Source organism: Medicago sativa, chromosome 3, assembly GCF_051527215.1.
Source record: "Medicago sativa cultivar Bolivia chromosome 3, Bolivia_mono, whole genome shotgun sequence".
In the NCBI taxonomy this organism is placed as follows: Eukaryota; Viridiplantae; Streptophyta; class Magnoliopsida; order Fabales; family Fabaceae; genus Medicago; species Medicago sativa.
The window spans coordinates 85,227,659-85,246,013 of NC_140751.1; the positions used below are offsets into that span (position 1 = coordinate 85,227,659).

The following is an 18,355-nucleotide window of genomic DNA, read 5'->3' on the forward strand; positions in this document are numbered from 1 at the left end:
ATAGCAATTATGTTTTGTCTTAAGCCAATAGCTTCTTTTGTTTAATGAGTCAATTGATTTTTGAAATTATTGTGAGACCATTATTGGTTAAATTTTACTTAGACTCGGGTCAAACTCCATACTATCATAGACCTTCCATAGAAACTGGAGGGTCAGCACAAAAAATCAATATCATTCAAAATTATTGTTTGAGAGTTTAGATTATCGGAAATTAAGAAAGTAACTTTTTTTTACATATATTACTTCAAAAAACCTTTTTTACATATATATAATTTGTTTTTTTTTATCATGATGGCCTACTATATTTATCTCTTTTTTTTAGGGATATTATATTCATCTTTTTAGGTGTTAATATTTATTTGTATATTTAATTTTAGCAACATTGTTGTGGTAAAGGGATGAAGATAATAGGAAAAAAAAAGTCATATATATGATACAACACTCATCAAAGAAATTAAATCAATAAAAAAGGATACTGTCCACTCTAATTTCCTAATTACACAAAGCAAGTTAACAACAACTATCTATAATATTCAATATGATTTTAATCAATATTAAAATCATAACATAGTCGGTGAGCAAAAGAAACATTGCTATTTGAAATGTAAAATATGATCAACAATACAAATCGTAGCTCTAAAATTAAGTGCATGAATAGTTTTAAAAAAAAAGTAGTCATCGTGTGCATCATATTTCATCAAATTCGTTCTTCGAGATCCACATTTTGAACACCTAAAGAGAAGGTGAAATAGGTTTCCATATGCTGAATTTCCATATGTTCAGCTGAAAGAAAGAAAATTAGAGTGAAATAAGTTTAATTGTTGTACCCGTGGAAAATATAAAAAATAGAATCAATTTTTGGAGACAGATCTATGAAAATAAGAAAAAAATCAATACATTGAAAGATGGATTTCGAAAACTATTTTAAAATTCTTGTATGAAATTAGAGATGATCTGAAAAATGGTGTGGAAAACATGAGCTTCAAAAGCAATATTTATAGCCAAAAAACACCAAATAACCACAAAAATTATTCCATTGATTAATGGATGCAATAATTGGGAATAAATTATACATAAATTTTTGAAACAAACTCATACACATACTCATGATATATTAGTCTTTTAATTTGAAATAATCAAAGTCACAATTTTTTTTATTATAACATTATATTGATTGCAAAAAACGAAAAACATATAATAAAGATTTTTTATTTACGTATCGTTTTTTTAACCCTGTGTCGATCTAGATTTAATCTTATAATTTAAATGTGTTAAAAAATCAAATGAATAATTATTTAATTAAATATGTACAATTTTTTTTAAAGAATGCACAATTATTTTTTGTAAAGCGCATATTTTTTTTCCACATCAAGAGTACACAATAAAAACAAATTATTTTTTTATAAAAATATATAAATACTTGTAAAAACAAAGTAGAGTCTTGGAATAACGTATGTTCCATGATTTATGTTTTTTTTTGAGAGAGTGATTTATGCTTTTTTGTTAAGACTTTTTTTACTATAGCCATATTTACGGTTGTTTTTTTTAACTAAAATTGAAATCAATCTTTATGCAATTAATTATCATCAAAGTCTTAATCAATTATTATTAACGCCCAGAAAATGTCATTTTTTTTTTAAATTTAAATGTGTATAAAATATAAATTTCTAATATCAAAATAAAAACATTATTTTTTACTGAACACTTTTTTTAAAAAAAAAATCTTGGAAAATATAATAGAGTGGGGATATTTTTTTTTTTTAAGAATAAAAATAGAAGTTTAAATACTCCTCCAAAATTTTCGGTTCATTAGAGTAATTTGATATGTAAATTTTCGGCTGTCATTCTGGTACATTAAATACTCCTCCGAATTTTAGCAAATAACATTTTGATGTGTATATGAAATAAAATATTAAATGCACCTTTCAATATAAGGTTGTCACGTGTACTATCAAAGTAAAATGTGTGAATTGAAATTCTTATGAATGAAAATAAAAACTAATATAAAATAATAAAAAATAATGATTTGAAAAATCAAATTATATTTGAACCGTGTTAATAACAAAATGTAGAGATACACATATGTAATATTTTTTTGCATTATTCCTGCGATATTTTTTTTAATAGAAGAGATACACATTGATTGAATGATGTTGGGAATTTTTTTAATAACATTGCCAATTTATTGATATAATCTCGTTTGGCCATTGTGATTTTAGAGGAAAGGTGTTGAAATAATTTTTTTTTTTATCTATTAAGCAATTCCGATTTTTTTTTTTTTGGTTTAAGGCTTATTTTTTTTAGAGCAGGTCCACTAAATAGAATCAACTGAAATCATATTTTTGATATTCTCTAATGATACGTTTTCAATTCAAATTAAATACCTCCAATTCCAATCTTTTTCTGTCCTAAAATAAATATCCGATTTTCTTTTTCTTTCATAAAACAAACATTGAACAATTGAACGAAATTCATTAAAAAAAATTTGGTGAAATCTGTTCAACGGTTTTTGCGATTTTAGAGGAAAGGTCTTGAAATATTATTTTTTTTAGCTATTAAGCAATTCCTAATTTTTTTTTGGTTTAAGGCTTACTTTATTTTTTTAGGGAAGGTTCAACGTTTATTTTAGCAAGACCATTAAATAGAATCAATTTATATTATTGCCAAAAAAAAGAGGAATCAATTTACGTTAAAAAAAAAAGGTACCAATTTAATAGCATTTAATATTTTTCTTTTTGTATTTCAACCAAAATTAAATTACATGATTCTACCAAAAATAGAAATATCTAATAAGAAAAACATGGGGTTTACGTCCTCTTTTTTTTTTTTTTTTTGCGGTAATCGGCGTTTTATTAAAAATTTTAATTGTGGTGGAATTTATCCTTTGACAAAAATAACGTATACTTTTTAGTCTAGTAAATATTTGTATCATACATGACCTTAACAAAATAACCAAATATTATTTTTTTGGGTACCAAGTAAAATGTATCTAGTTAAATTATATAACAAATTAATGGTTACTACCAAATCTAATTAAATTATTTTAAAAAGTTATACTTTTATCAAATCATTTTTTTTTGACAAATCAAATCATATTTTTATTAGTTTTGGGTACCAAGTAAAATGTATCTAGTAAAATGTATCTAGTTATTTTAATATTATTTAATTATTTTTACAAATATAAAGCATACGTTTTCACAAAATAAATCAACAATAATTTGGAATTCGTATTTTTTGAATGAATAGGAAATGTTTGATTTGAAATTTGAAGCATATTAGAATTTGAAATTGTAAAACTTCCTTTTATACATAAACAATAAATACAAATTTGTGAGGATGAATGTGGTGAGAGTATTTTGTGAGGATGAATGTGGTGAGAGTATTTGAAAAAAGAATAGGATGAGAGTGCCACGTGTCATAAGAATAGGAGGAGAAAAAACATTTCCATAAAGGGCTATGGAACCGGCCGTAAATTTATATTATATAGATGTGCATTCATCTTATCACACTATTCACCACCTTGCCCGCCTCTTTTCATAATTCTTGGAGATGCCCCCCATTTTCTATGTTAACGTTACACTTTTTGCTTCTTATTTTTCATAAAAAATAAAATAAAAATAAACCTTAACTTGTGTCTCAATATCCCTTACTCACGATGAATTCCTATTTCCTTTTATTTATTTATTTATAGGCCTTCGAAACTTCTAGTCACTTTGTACTTGTATTTCTGTGTTTCTTTTCGAGTTTGCTTCACTCAACAATTGAAAATGATGGATCGCATTCTAGAGAATAAAAACAATGTTAAAAATGAGAAACCAATAGAAACACCAACGCTTCTTCCTTCCAAGCTTGAAAGGAACCTTTTGCTCGACACTGAACCCAAAATGTTACTCAACATGAATTAAACTTAGCTCGGGTTCAATTTTTTAATTAATTTTATTTGATACATTTCTCTTTTTTTATACACTATAAAATTGAAAAATCTTTTTACAGGAGAAAGCCCTTAAAATCATCAACACTCACTCAAAAGAAGAAGCTCTGAAAATATTCTTAAAGGTAAACATAAATTTTTTATTATATAATTTGTTTTCACTTCATTTTTAATTCAACATTGATCCCTCGTGTTTAATTTTTCAAAAGATTTCCAAATGCTACAAGATCTTTTTTTTTTTGTGGTGGTCAGGATTCGAACCCCGGACCTTGCATATTTTTTTATGCATTGTCCATACCAACTGAGCTAAGCTCACGAGGACAAATGCTACAAGATCTAACAAGCACAATATTATTTCAATTTTGTTAATGTGATATCCTTATTAGCTCCAGACTGTTATCAAATCAGAATTAGTGTACTTAACTCAAAAAATCTTATAAATTGTATATGGATTCCATCAAAAATGAAAAACTATGGTATATACATAATGTGTGTTGCTGGTTTTAGGGATTGGTACCAACGAGAAGCTCAGCATGCAAAAGAGTATGATGTTGTGTCAGGCGGTGATAACGAATGAAGTTTGGATTGGAGTTTAAAAACCTAAATAAGGAAGAGTACGTTTTTTTTTTTTTTTAAAAAAAATTAGGGTTTCATATGAAACGTTGGTTAACACCTTCGATTAGAGAATGTTAAATCTTGTATTTGACATGTTCCATTTTTCTTTGTAATATTTTTTCTCTTTTTTTGTATTCAAATTTAAATAAAATAAAATATTTTTCGTGGTGAAATTTGATATTTTTAGCTCGCTAGATAATCTAAGTGTTAATCTGGATTATGGTGCATTTTTACAATGAATATCTGTAAAAATGGTGTAAATTTAAAGAATAAATTTCATAGCCGCCAATATATCGATAAAGTGAAAAAGTATATTGGAAAGTGTAGAGTAAACAAACATCATTAGAGATACGTATCTCTATTATATATATTTGCACTATTTTATTTTGATAGTACACATGGCATCCTTATATTGAAAGGTGCATTTAATGTTTTGTGTAATTGGTACATATTATGTGATTTGTGCAAGACTTTTGTAATTAACATGATTATGCAAGTTGACTAAAAGGTTTATAATGACAAAAAAATAAATGGAATATTTTATTCAAATTATTTTTGCTATTTAATGTGTTACTAATTTCATTACTAAATTAATAGCATAATTGATGTGAATTACTTGCTTCTTTTTTCCTATAAATATTGTTTGTCCGTCTCAAACATCTTCACATCATTTAGAATTCATACTAAAATTTTAAAATTATTCTCAAAATCTCTCTTTTATTTTATTGAAACACTTTTCTTCTTAACATATTTTTTTCATCACTCTAATTTCAAAAATTGATTCAATTTATGATATTACTCCACTACATGTTGTATATATCCATGTATTTTGTTCAAATTCACATATTCATCCTATGATACCCTCGAGTTCTAACGGCTTATGACAAGATATGTACCAATTACATGTTGGTACATAATTCTTAATTATCATCCAATCAAATTGTAATCAACACATCATCATATTAAGTTAGCCAGTCTTGAGTTTTTTTTCCTATATATAGTCAATTTGTCTTTCATCATTTGTATATGCATTTTTTTCCTAAAATTAAATTAGAATATGAAAAGAAATTTGAACATGAAAGAAATGATAAGGGAAAAAAATAGTGTGTGTTTTGTTCATGGAAGTATCGGAAATATAGCGAGTTACTGACAATTTTATGGGTCAGTTAAAAAGTGTTGGAAATTTAAGAGTAAATATTTCACCAAAAAATAGACTCGGTTAAAAAAACGCCACATCTTTATAAAATGTTTAATAATCATGTACTTTTTCAATTCAGCATAACACTTTTGTATTTTTCCATTCGCATGTTCGTTCACCCAAAGACCAAATATGGAGGTATTTGATATAATATTGATTGGATAAAAAAATAGCATGAAAGCAAATGACATCCAAAAACTTATACTTGATATAAAAAGTTAAACAAATGAAATTCAAAAACTAAAAAAAAATAAAAATTTAATGCTTAGAGTACTGAGGGAGTCTACAATGGGTTGACCATCACATTTGACTATGAGAAACTCCACAAGTGATATTGACAGCACATCTTCGCGTAAAATCTTAAGACATTAGGTATATTGTTCTTCTCGCTTATACGTTGCTCAATGTATATTATTGCACACAAGTTTAACTCACTATAATGTTTAGAGTTCTGAGGGAGTCTACAATGGGTTGGACCATCACATTTGACTATGAGAAACTCCACAAGTGAGATTGACATCACATCTTTGCTTAAAATCTTAAGACATTAGGTATATTGTTCTTCTTGCTTATATGTTACTCAATGTATATTATTGCACACAAGTTTAACTCACATATGAAACATAAACATCTCTCCCTTAAGTGTGAGACTATTATGTATGTGATCTGGTGAGATATCACATAAGGTCAGAGACACGACATGGTAAAAAAAAGTGGGTTGGTGGCAGTTTCATAGAGGGGTGTTTGTTTCTTTCTTTCATGAGAAGAGATAAAGTAAATTATAAAAGAAGAGAAGATTAAAAATGAATTTGAACTTGATAGAAATGAAAAGAGAAAAAAAATAAGGAGTGTGCGTTTTATTCGTGAGAGCATAGGAAACATAATGAATTGCTGGTGATTTTATGGATTTGTTGAAGAAGTAGAATATTACTGGGCAATTATGCTACCAAAATATTAGATTTATTGAAAATATGTACATCTATTTAAAATGTCTAACGAATATGTATTTTGTCAACTCATCATACATATACATTTTTCCATTGCAAGATCCCATGAAATACCATAAGTGAAGGAATTTGAAATGACAAAGGTTTTTTTTTTGTGCATGAAAGCTAATCACATTCAAAAACTAAAATTTAAGATGAAAAATTAAACAAATGGCACTCAAAAAATAACGAAACAAATCATCACATTAGGCTAGGATCCTACAATGGATTGTATTATCACATTAAGCTAAGATCAATCACAGAAGTGAGATTCACATCCTATCTTCTTTCAAAGTCTTAAGGCATTATGTATATGAGTCATTTCACTTATATGTTTCTCGCATCTACTCTTGCATACAATACGGAATTTTAACTCACACTTGAGACATTAACATCTCTCTATTAAGTGTTAGGATCTTTGTGTCTGTAGTCCACCACCAAGAACAACTCTCGATCCCCCACAACGTCGAACCCGGATGTGATACCACCGTTGGGCTTTCTGTGGGAGCCTACATTGATGTAGATCGACAATTTGGATAAAGAGAAACCACACAAGTGATAATGATACAACCAAAACTCCATCTAAAATTTTAAGTAACACCTGATACATCACAATATTCCCTCCATCAAATATAACGACATTCTAGCCCGTGCTTGGCACGGGTGTCCATGCTAGTAAACTTTAAAATAAAAATGTTTAATTGATTTTCATTAAACAACAAAGCTTTTAGTAGGTGTGATTTCATTCAAGAACATTTAAAAAGGATTAGGGTGTTTCTAGTAATTTCATGGTTTATCATTCTACATTATCAAGTTGTATGACATGTCATTTACTATATGTACATCACTATGTTTGAGCCCAAAAACATACCGGAACTAAGGGATTTTAAAATAGAGGGACCAATTTCGCGAGTGAGTAAAAATAATGGACCAAAACTAAAATTAAGCCAAAATATTATTCTTAACTTATTAACTGTACTCTCAATATTCCTAGAATTTTTTTATTCTCCGGGATCTTTTTCAACCACATTAAAGGCATGATCAAATCAGGTAAATGCAACATTCAATTTGAAAACATTGCAAACATTTATTTTATAAAGGGTTAATACCTCTTTTGGTCCCTGTAATATGAGCGAATTCCAGTATTAGTCCCTGTAAAAAAAAAAAGTTTAAATTTTGTCCCCAACATTTCAGATTCTTCCACTATTGGTCCCTTACTTAAACCAGTCAGCAGAATCTGGCCACATGTCACGCTGACTGTGTAATTTTAATATTTTTTAATCCACCATAAATTTATAATTATTTCATTATTCAAAAAAAAATATAAAAACAAATTAAAAAATAAAAATCAACTTTCTCATCATTCCTCTCATCTTTCTCCCTCTCTCTCTCAGCGTCTTCCCATTCTTCATCATTCTTCTCATCCATCCCCTTCAAAATTCATAATTTAACCATTTAAATTCGCATCAGATTTGATGGTGTTTTGTTTTGAAAACCCTTAACATTTTATATTTGCATCAGATTGTGAATTTGGGTTAAAGAGATATGTATGGGTTTGGAAAAAGAACCTGCTAGAGGAATGATGAGAAAATTAAAGGAGCCTTGATGAATTAGAAAAGGTGAAGAACCTGCTAGAGGAGTATGAAGAAAAAGAAGAACGTTGGGGAGAAGAAGAAGATGAAATTTAATTGGATAATTTAATTTTAAATACTTCAGTTCTTATTTAATTTTAAAAAATTCCTTCAAAAAAATTTAACTTTAAAATTTAAAAATCATTTTAATCCAAATGGCATATGAAACCAATTTAAAAAAATAATAATTACACAGTCAGCTGGACACATCAGCAGATTCTGCTGACTGATTTAAGTGAGGGACCAATAGTGGAAGAATCTGAAATGTTGGGGACAAAATCTAAACTTTTTTTTTTACAGGGACTAAAATCGGAATTCGCTCATATTACAGGGACTAAAAGAGGTATTAACCCTTTTATAAATTACAATTTAAGTCACTTAGATGATAAGTTTTTTCAAGACATTTGATATGTTGGGGAAGAGGTTTGAACCTATAATAACCCTATTTTCCATATTGAGAGAGAGAGAGAGAGAGAGAGAGAGAGAGAGAGAGAGAGAGAGAGAGAGAGAGAGAGAGAGAGAGAGAGAGAGAGAGAGAGGAGAGAGAGAGAGAGAGGGAGAGAGAGGAGGAGGAGAGGAGAGAGAGAGAGAGAGAGAGAGAGAGAGAGAGAGAGAGAGAGAGAGAGATGAGAGAGAGAGAGAGAGAGGAGAGAGAAGAGGAGAGAGAGAGAGAGAGAGAGAGAGAGAGATGAGAGAAGAGAGACGAGAGAGAGAGAGAGAGGAGAGAGATTCACCGTTAAGTATTTTAAAACAAAAAAATGCAAAACAAGGCTAGTATGGTTGTTCGTAACTTAATTAGCTCTAAATAGATCCAATAGAATTTGTATAGTGTTAGTGATAACATGAGAATTATTTCGTGGATCTTCAAATTGGAGTAAAATATTTGCGCAATAAAAAAATTGGAATTGGTTAATAATAAACTATTTACTTTTATTTTTATTACTAGCATAATGGTTACCTATTTTAAATAGTAAACTTTATATCAAAACCTAAAGTAAATTTTATTCACATAAATTAAAAATAAAAATTATCTTCACACGCTTAAAGTGTTACAAATAAAATCAATGATCACAAGCTTAAAGTATCTATCAATATTTTAAACATAAGTATAAAAAATAACATTACTAATAAACGCATATTGGCTATCAGAAATAATATTTCCAATAACTAGCATCGATTTTGTGTTTTGAAGTTATGAATTAATGCTCATTGAATAAGTATTCAAATAACATACTAGAGGTTAAATCTTATTATGATGAATCAATCAAAGGTCGATCAATCAATCATCATATGATTATGTAAGGTGATCAATCAATAACTAGACATTGAATGCAAAAAGTAGGAGAAAAAACTATATATACGTAAAATATTCATAATGGTTATTGCTATTTTAGATTTCTAAAATTATGGTGATCTTTGAACTTTTATTCCTTTTCAACTAATATTATAGAATATAATAACTCTAATTAAAATGTCTCGAACAAGCTTGATTGTAAAATATGTAAACCAAACAAAACAAGGTAAATAAAAAAAATATAAACTCACATTTTATAAGGCACCAATGAAAATGAGTTGAGTATAAACACACGATACTTTATAAGTTCAAGTAACTTTCAAGATTGTCTGTTTTGTATGTCCGTAAAATTTGACTCATTATTAGATATTTTGGCTTATAGTACCACATGATTTTAGTGGAATCGCATAGGTCATTGTTTTCTTATCCGGTTTTGAGCTATAAGAAAATAATGCAACTACAACACTTTATCAAAAAAAAGAAAAAAGTGCAAGTATAAAATGAGCAACTATGGCTCCTACGCGTGAGGCTATAACAACTAAAATCTACGGCATGTTTACTACTCAAAAGAGTGTGAAAAACGCTACACAGAAAACAAGGTGAACAAATAAGACACCATGATAATTGTTTCTTATAACTTCAGAAGAAACAAGAGTACTAGACCATCCACCCGTGCTGTCGCACGGGTCATATCGGTTGGAAACAAAACATGCACATAAGCAGACATTAAAGTGCTTGCGGTGTAACATAAGATGTTTGTAAGAAAAGTAAGATAAAAAAATCCTTCATGTGGGTAGATTGTGGGAAATCTCCTTGTAAACTACATTATAAGTGCTTTCCATGAGTTGACTATCTCTTGGAAACAAAACATGCAAATAACATCGAGAAGGTCGTTATCTGCCACAATTATCCAAGGTGAACGTACATCACTGTAAAGTCTTCAACAGTCTTTATAGTTGTCAAGTTGATACTATTTGATTGCAATTGATACTATTTGTATTGGAGCAGAGAGTTCTATTCCTTGTTCTTTATAGTTGTCAAGGTGCTTCATCTCTTGCCATTTTAAGTAGAGTTGAGGCATTTTCTGCATGACAAAAATGCTGGAGAAGTGTTAATGCTAAATAAAAGCAAATAAAAACAGATAAAACTAATTGACAAAAGAATTTACAGAATCTCAATCAAATAGTGGAACATAATTTTCATTCCTCAAATTTTCCCTCATTTGTTTATATTAATTAACTCTCTCCAATTCCCACTATGTATTTATTTTAACTACCTATATTAACATGAAAACATTTGTGAGGTATAGAACACTAATCAAGCAGCCGCACAAACAGCCGAAAAACCAACAGAAGCAGAAAAATTTACAGCAGACATGCAGTGCATAAAACAAAGATGCAGGCAACAACATGAAAGGTAGCCAACACCGAAAAAATGCTAGGAGACCTACAGCTGAAACAGAAAAGCTCTAAATGCATCAACAATCACACAAACACAGTAGCCGCTCTAAAACCCTCAAAACTAAACTCAACTCCTTCCCATATAGTCAAACTGTTCCGACAACCACCCATAAAATAATCACCTTAGCCACTAATGCAACTATCCCCTTAAAGAGCAACCTGTTATGCAGGAAAATGACTTGTAAGCTTTCATAATCTTATATCCGGATACACTGCAATTAATACATATTATGAATATGAAAAATTGAATGGTAGAATTATAGAATAGAGTACATCAATCGCACAAAATCAAATTGCAGAAACTGAAAACATAAGTGAATAAGCTAAAGAGAAGAACAGAATTACCTTAGTAAACCACAATGTGATTCAAGAAATATGCCACTTGCTATACTAAGTTACACACCATCCATATTCAGCTAAAAACCCTTTCATCTCATAAGCAAACTCAAAACCAATTGTGGATCGAATCCTATAAGCTCTTAATTAACCCTGCACTTTCACAATGAAAATGTTGCTACATCAACTATAATATTTGCAATGGAAATTCACATCCGTTGTTGCTTTAGAGTAATTTTACAAATATTGTCATGACAAATGGTGTTTGACTTTCTATCAAGCTTAAAATCATGTGGAATTAGGAACGACATAAACAAAGAGATACACTAACATAAATAATTGATGAACATAAAATTCAGCCTATCGTTTACACTAATCAACATTGATGAAAAGAAGGAAAAATATAATTATTGGAACAATCCCAACTAATAAATCATTGATAGAGGAGAGAGTTATGTATCTGTAAAGTGTACAAATGAAAATCATACCCTACATATCCCAATTGAAGCTACGCAATGAAAAGATAATCCCAAGCAATGGGTGCAGGAGCTTTATATACCAAGCAGTTATGAAATAGACTATCATTGAGAGAAAATATTTAGTCAATCAATGTTTTCCAATATCTATAAATTTATCATATGGTTACAAATTCTACAATCAAAATATCTATGATTCTTCCTACATAAGAATCCCTTGCCAAAGTAAAAAACGCCAATTTTTTTCCCGATCAAAATAATAAAATCCATTAATTAAAGGACATGAAAACAAAGAAGTTTATAAAATGGCTGAGAAAGAAAAGAAAATGAGACTAAAATGGACTTGAAAAAAAACCTCGTTACAAATTGTCTTGAAGCTAAATCGTATAAAGAAGGTAGTCTCACCTGAAGAAAACAAACTATGAGTCTATCTTTTCATACTTACTTAAAAGTTGTCAAATAATTTACAATAGAAAAAGGCCAACTTTAGTAACTGATTTAACACATTATAAAGCATGTTAGCTTTCCAAACATGACATTGTCCTAATCAAAATACCAACATAACAGAACAAACATAAAAGACATAAAAATTATGAACAACAGGAGTTGTACACACTTTGCAATTTGCACGCATGTGAAGAGAGAGAAAAAATAGAGAAAGAAGAGTTAACAATAAAGAACAAAAGTAATAAGTGGTTAATGAGATAAGAGTCTAATTGAGGTGGTTAAAGAGAGAAGAGTCCAATGAGTGAGAGAAAATATTTACGATGAAAAAAGGATGAGCAGTTTGAGATCAATGCTTGTGATCGATTTCGACGTCGTTCATTAGGAGGATAAGCAAGTTGAGGATAAATCCATGTTCAACCATGAATAAAATAGAGTTGAGAGTGATGAGAGAAAGTGAAGAAAAGCTTTTTTTGATTTTACCTCATCGATTCCTTTCAAGTTAAGCTCCTTTTCATCACACACCAAACTACAACCTGTCATATTTTCACCAGCATAAATATATTTTCCTGGCAATACATTGGGCACGGCTTCAGCTATTCTGAGACTTGAGTCACATGACAAACCAGAAAAACCATCACCATGCACAATACTCGACTCTTCATTCTTTAAGCGGCATCTGCAAATGGGCTTGTTAATGGATCCACAGTAGAGCCTGACAATTGACCTTGCGTCCCACTTATGTTTCCAACTTTAAAACTTTCACTTTGCAAAATTTATGGATGTTTAATTTGGCAGTCATTGCTTGAGCTGGCAATAAGTGGACTCACATCTGCAGATGTGAAACAAATAATCAGAAATTATAGAATTACTGATCAGCCAATGACATGTTGGTATTAAGCATAAGTATAGTATTATTATACGGTTCTCAATTTGGCGATGCATTTTCAAGAACTTCTATTGATTTACTCAATCAAATTACATTATATATAACTCAATTAAATCTTAATATAAAATCATACAACAACATATCATACTCTAATTTAAAATAAAGCAAATTAAATGGCAATAAGCCTTACAACAATTTCTTAAAATAAATAAACCAAATAGAGCACTGTCCAACAATCAAAAGCATGTTGGCATTAAGCATGTTTTTATAGTTCTCTGTTTGACCTTGAATTTTCAAGAGCTTCAATTGTTTTATGAGAAGAACATCAGTGTAGTTTACTTACCCTAGATTGCATCCTTCACAGTGATTCAGTTGAATCACCTGCCCATATTACAATCCTCCTCATGACTCGGCCAAATCGTTGACAACAGATATCAACCCTTCTGATAGCTCTGCTAAATGTAGGGGACAATAATAACATGGTTGTTATACTTAAACAGTAGGATCAAATAATAGCATAACAAATAGGAAGTAAGTCAATCAAAGTCATGGTAAGTAGGAGAAAAAATATCTTGTTGGAAAACTGTTAAATTTTTATAAAAGATAAAAATAAAAATTACCATTAATTTCATTCAAAAAGAGTAACCAAAGGACTATATCATTGCCAGAATAACAGGAAGTTTCAAGAAAGAGACTGATTTTGTAATTACAGAATTCAATTGTTTGATATAAAATTCCTTGCTTGCTCTAAAATTCAAGAGTAACCAAAGGGCTAACAAATAATAGTCTTTTTGCTATGTAATTCTAACAGAAGAAACAATCAAAAGATTGACACCAAAATACAACACATCCAGTTCTCATATCTAATTCATTTGCACCTGAATCATTACCATTAACAAAATCTCACACACACGCGTGCGCGCACACACACACACAGATATATATATATATATATATATATATATATATATATATATATATATATATATATATATATATATATATATATATATATATATATATATATAAAACACTCACTTACATTTCAGATATGAAATTCTAGATGATATGCACACAACTTCACCATATATTTTTTTACATAGACACTTCGTAGTCATCTTCAATTTTCATTGGCAATGTACATGTGAGAGTTTAAACGGACGCAACAGAAAGAGCAACAGAATCATCCTCAAAGAAGCAACAATCAAGAAGAGCAGCTTCTGAATTCGCTTCTAATCTAACCACAGAAGCATCCAAATCGTATAAACGAAGATTCTGAAAAACCCACATCGCAAAGTCGATTCAATTCAGTGAAATGCCGCAAAAAAAAACTCAAATTAACGAAAAAAAAACGAAACTTACTGAATCCCAAGATGAAATGAGAAGGTTGTTAGAATTAGGCGGAAATTGAATTCTGAAAATTGTGTCGCAGATTGGAATCGACAATTTCTTCGATTTCAATGAGATACTTTTTGCGTTCATTGCTTTTTGCAGTGAATAAGGTTGCTGTGATTTCAATTTGAAACAACGTTGTTCTTCGCGGTTTGTGTTTATTTTGTACCGTATTTGAAAGAATTATGAAAGGACCGTTCTGATTTGACGAAGAAGAAAGTGTTGGGTCGGAATCGGAGACGGGGTCGGCGGAGATGAAATGGCCGGAGCTGGTGCCGCCATGAGTGATGGTGGTGATACGGCGGAGAAGAACTTCTGCTGCGATGTAAGCGCGTTAATGGGGGTAGCTTTTTGAGCTGCGGCGAGTGGGACGTTGCAGGAGAGAGTGGATGTCGAGGGTGTTGTTAGGGTGGGATAGAGGGAGTTCAGGGAGGATGAGGGAGGCGGTTGGGGTTTTTGGGGTGAGAATTTGTGGAAGAGGAAAAGAGGGAGAATAGATAGCGATGGTGATGAAGGTGAGTTTGAGAGATTTTTGTTAATGAGGAAATAGGAGAAAAGGTGGTTGGAAGTTGTTTTGCTTGTTTGGTAATTAAACATGGGAGACAAAAATCATCAATACTCCTTGTCCTTGGTATCCAGCAAATTCTATTGTACATTTCCTTGAGCAGCGCGCATGACATTGGAAATAGTTGGAAGGGCACTTAAGGAGTTAATAAGCTGTAGGGTTTGGTGTTAGATTTGAAATTCAAATTTCAGCATTAAATGTACATTTCCCGCTCAAAATGTAGGATTAGGGTTTTAGAAGAGTTGTGTGCATTGTACTTTAGGATTAGATAATAAGGATTGTCTTCTTGTCTGTTGATGGGCCCAACAAGCTTCTCACAATAAACTTCCTTTGTTCATTTTAATAAAAAATATGTATTTACCTAAAAATGATTTAATTAAATTGAATTAAGTTTGACTATTTTTTCAAACAAAAGTCTAACAATTTCTACATTTGATTTTAATATATATATATATATATATATATATATATATATATATATATATATATATATATAAGACATAATATTTTTTTATCTTTGTAGAAAAAAGGTTTTTTATATAATATATCTTATCACCTTTAGAAAATTATTATCAAGATATTAATCATTATTATTATTTTTATCAAGATATTAATGATTTATTATTTTATGTGCACATAACATTTATTTGGAGCAAAACTTGAAAAAGTTGAATTTTTTAAAACATAAAATATCATTTGATATAATACTCCATTCGATCTCTATAATATATATCAGATACATCATTTATTAAATGAATTTTAAAAGTGAATTTTCTCTTATAATAGGATAGGAGGGAGTAGTATTTTCTATTTGACTTGAGTAAGAGTAACTAATTTAATAAAAATATGATTATAAAATTTTATAGCTAATAAAGAAAACAAAAGTTTCATAAATTACGGAAACTGATAAAATTCACACAAAAAAAAGTAAGATTTTAATTTCGTTGTCACGTTCCAACCTGTTGGTTTATAATTCCAACTTTACTCTTCTGTACAATAGGCATAAACTCTGTGACAATATATAAAAAAAAGAACTATAATTTTAATACATTTTTAGTGTAAAATTATTTGACATAGACATTCAATGTGTTTTGCCGATCATTTAATATGTATGAGGAGTCATACTTTTTTAAATATATTAAATGATGTGGCAACATCGCTGAATGTGTGTGTAAAATAATTAAGCATCGACAACATATAAAAATACTAAATTATTATGTATTTTTAATACACCAGATCTTTTGTTATAAAATAACTATGAGATATTCAACCATAAAAATAATTTAAAATTAATTTTTTAACTGATAATTTAAAATTTAATTGAGGAACACTACAAATATTTAAATGTAGTTTTAATGGATTGAAGATAATTATAAATATTTTAAGTAAAAAATAGCACCAAAATAAACTAAAAAAAATACACTTCCGTTATGTTGAAAAGTAAATTATTATAACATGTTTATTGTGATCACTTGATTACATTATTCTAACATTCAATATTGAGACTCACTTGAATGCTATCTCATGTGTTTAAACGGGGTGAAATGTATGAATGGGTTTCGTGGACGGTTTCTAATTGAAAATAAATCAACATACCAAATATGCATCAAATTTTCCGTTTCCAAAACCAAACTAGCATGATATGCATTGTTTTTCCATTTCTTTTGTTTGTTTATATATTAGTTAAAATATTATACAAAAACATGACACACGCAAACACTCACTATATATACACACTATTGATCAACAATTTCTAACCCAAGTTGCTTATACAAACACACTCTCAATGGGATTAAGCAGGCGACCAGCAAGGTTTAAAAGGCCAGACTTTATGGAGACCAAAGAAATTACTCCAAAACAGTTGAAATCACTGAGGGTATGGGTGTGAGTTGTGAATAGTTTAGTTCATATATATTATGCTATGGTGTATTATATTTGATTCATGTACATATAATCATTGGTAGGCTGCTGCTGCTCGTGTTTTTGTTGACGAGGGAAATCTCGAAGACAAATCATCTGTAAGTTAATTTCAAACACATTTGATCGAAGAATTCTCAAATTAAACTAGTTGTTGATTTTTTGTTCTGTTTTGAAGAATCTATAGCCGAAGCTTTCATTAAGGGTTGAAAATTGTTGGAACATTGGAGTATACTAGTGTGTGTGAATTGAAAATAAAAAACTCTAGAGTCTGACATTTGATAGTAGAGTATTTTTAAAACAATTTTACCTCTGTTACAACAAAAAATGTTGAATTACGGGTTCAAACTTGAATCACAACATATCAAATGTCTATGCAACTTTTTAACATTTAAGGTTTATTTAGTGAATGATTTTTTTTTAATTGTTCAAATATGGTTTGATTTGATCAGGAAGTGAATATTGTAGCTGAAGGATCTACAGACAAGAAGAAAAATGTTGCAAGCTTTGACAATGGAGTGCAAAATCTTTCAACAACTTCGATTAAAATCGAGTCAAAGGGAACAAAATCGAACAACTAGATGCCTATTATAAAAATAATAATAAAACCATGTATTGTTGATCTATGTGATTTTGAGAATAAAATAATGTGTGTCAAAACAATGCTTGAGAATCTTTGTTTTTATGATTAGTGGATGTGTCTATTGATTTAATTAACTATTATATTATACAAGGGTTTAATCATAATTTGGCTTGTGGTTGATTCATAGATAACAAAAGAAAATAAATATGTCCTCATCAATGGATTTGTGCGGTTTGGTTTCTGGTCTTCGATCGATCGCTGATATAGTCCTTCATTTTGGTGTTCCAGGGTAGGAGATCGTCTCTAATTGGGGAGGTGACATGAGGTTTTGAGAAGTTCTTGTGTCTGACTCTATGTTGTGGGATTGTTCATGTAGTTCTTCTTGTGGTTATGGGTGTTTTTTGTTTCTTGTTTGTTTTCGTGTTCTTGTGTGGTCCTTTGTATTGGTTTAGTGCATAAGGTGTGTTTTAAGTATCTTTTATGTCCATGCTATTGGTGTTTTGCATGCTTTTTTTTATTGATTTGTTTCTCTCTTTTTGTATATTTATTTTTTACCATTAAAAAAAAGTCTTATATATTCCATTTCAATGTGTTCACAACACCGTATCTTTTGCCCTATATATTTAGGGAACGGATCC

General features: G+C 29.6%; 3 long non-coding RNA genes across 8 annotated transcripts; 1 reads left to right on the forward strand and 2 right to left on the reverse strand.

Moving 5' to 3' along the window:
- Positions 1-510: 510 nt before the first annotated feature.
- LOC146941230 (uncharacterized) lies at positions 511-991 on the reverse strand. Its single transcript, XR_015033517.1, has 2 exons — positions 898-991; positions 511-783 (listed from the first exon to the last, which is right to left on the reverse strand). It is a non-coding gene; the product is annotated as an uncharacterized LOC146941230 (long non-coding RNA).
- A 9,264-nt stretch (positions 992-10,255) lies between these two features.
- Positions 10,256-15,336, reverse strand: LOC146941231 (uncharacterized). Of its 6 annotated transcripts, none has more exons than XR_015032295.1 (7): positions 14,623-15,336; positions 14,303-14,535; positions 13,604-13,712; positions 12,855-13,203; positions 11,461-11,604; positions 11,238-11,327; positions 10,256-10,739 (listed from the first exon to the last, which is right to left on the reverse strand). It is a non-coding gene; the product is annotated as an uncharacterized LOC146941231 (long non-coding RNA). The 6 variants fall into 6 exon arrangements; XR_015032293.1 differs by having other exon boundaries at positions 10,256-10,755; XR_015032296.1 differs by having other exon boundaries at positions 11,238-11,274; positions 14,623-15,335.
- Positions 15,337-16,955: 1,619 nt separating this feature from the next.
- On the forward strand, positions 16,956-17,850 carry LOC146941232 (uncharacterized). The gene is made up of 3 exons (XR_015033518.1): positions 16,956-17,093; positions 17,182-17,235; positions 17,587-17,850. It is a non-coding gene; the product is annotated as an uncharacterized LOC146941232 (long non-coding RNA).
- Positions 17,851-18,355: the final 505 nt, after the last annotated feature.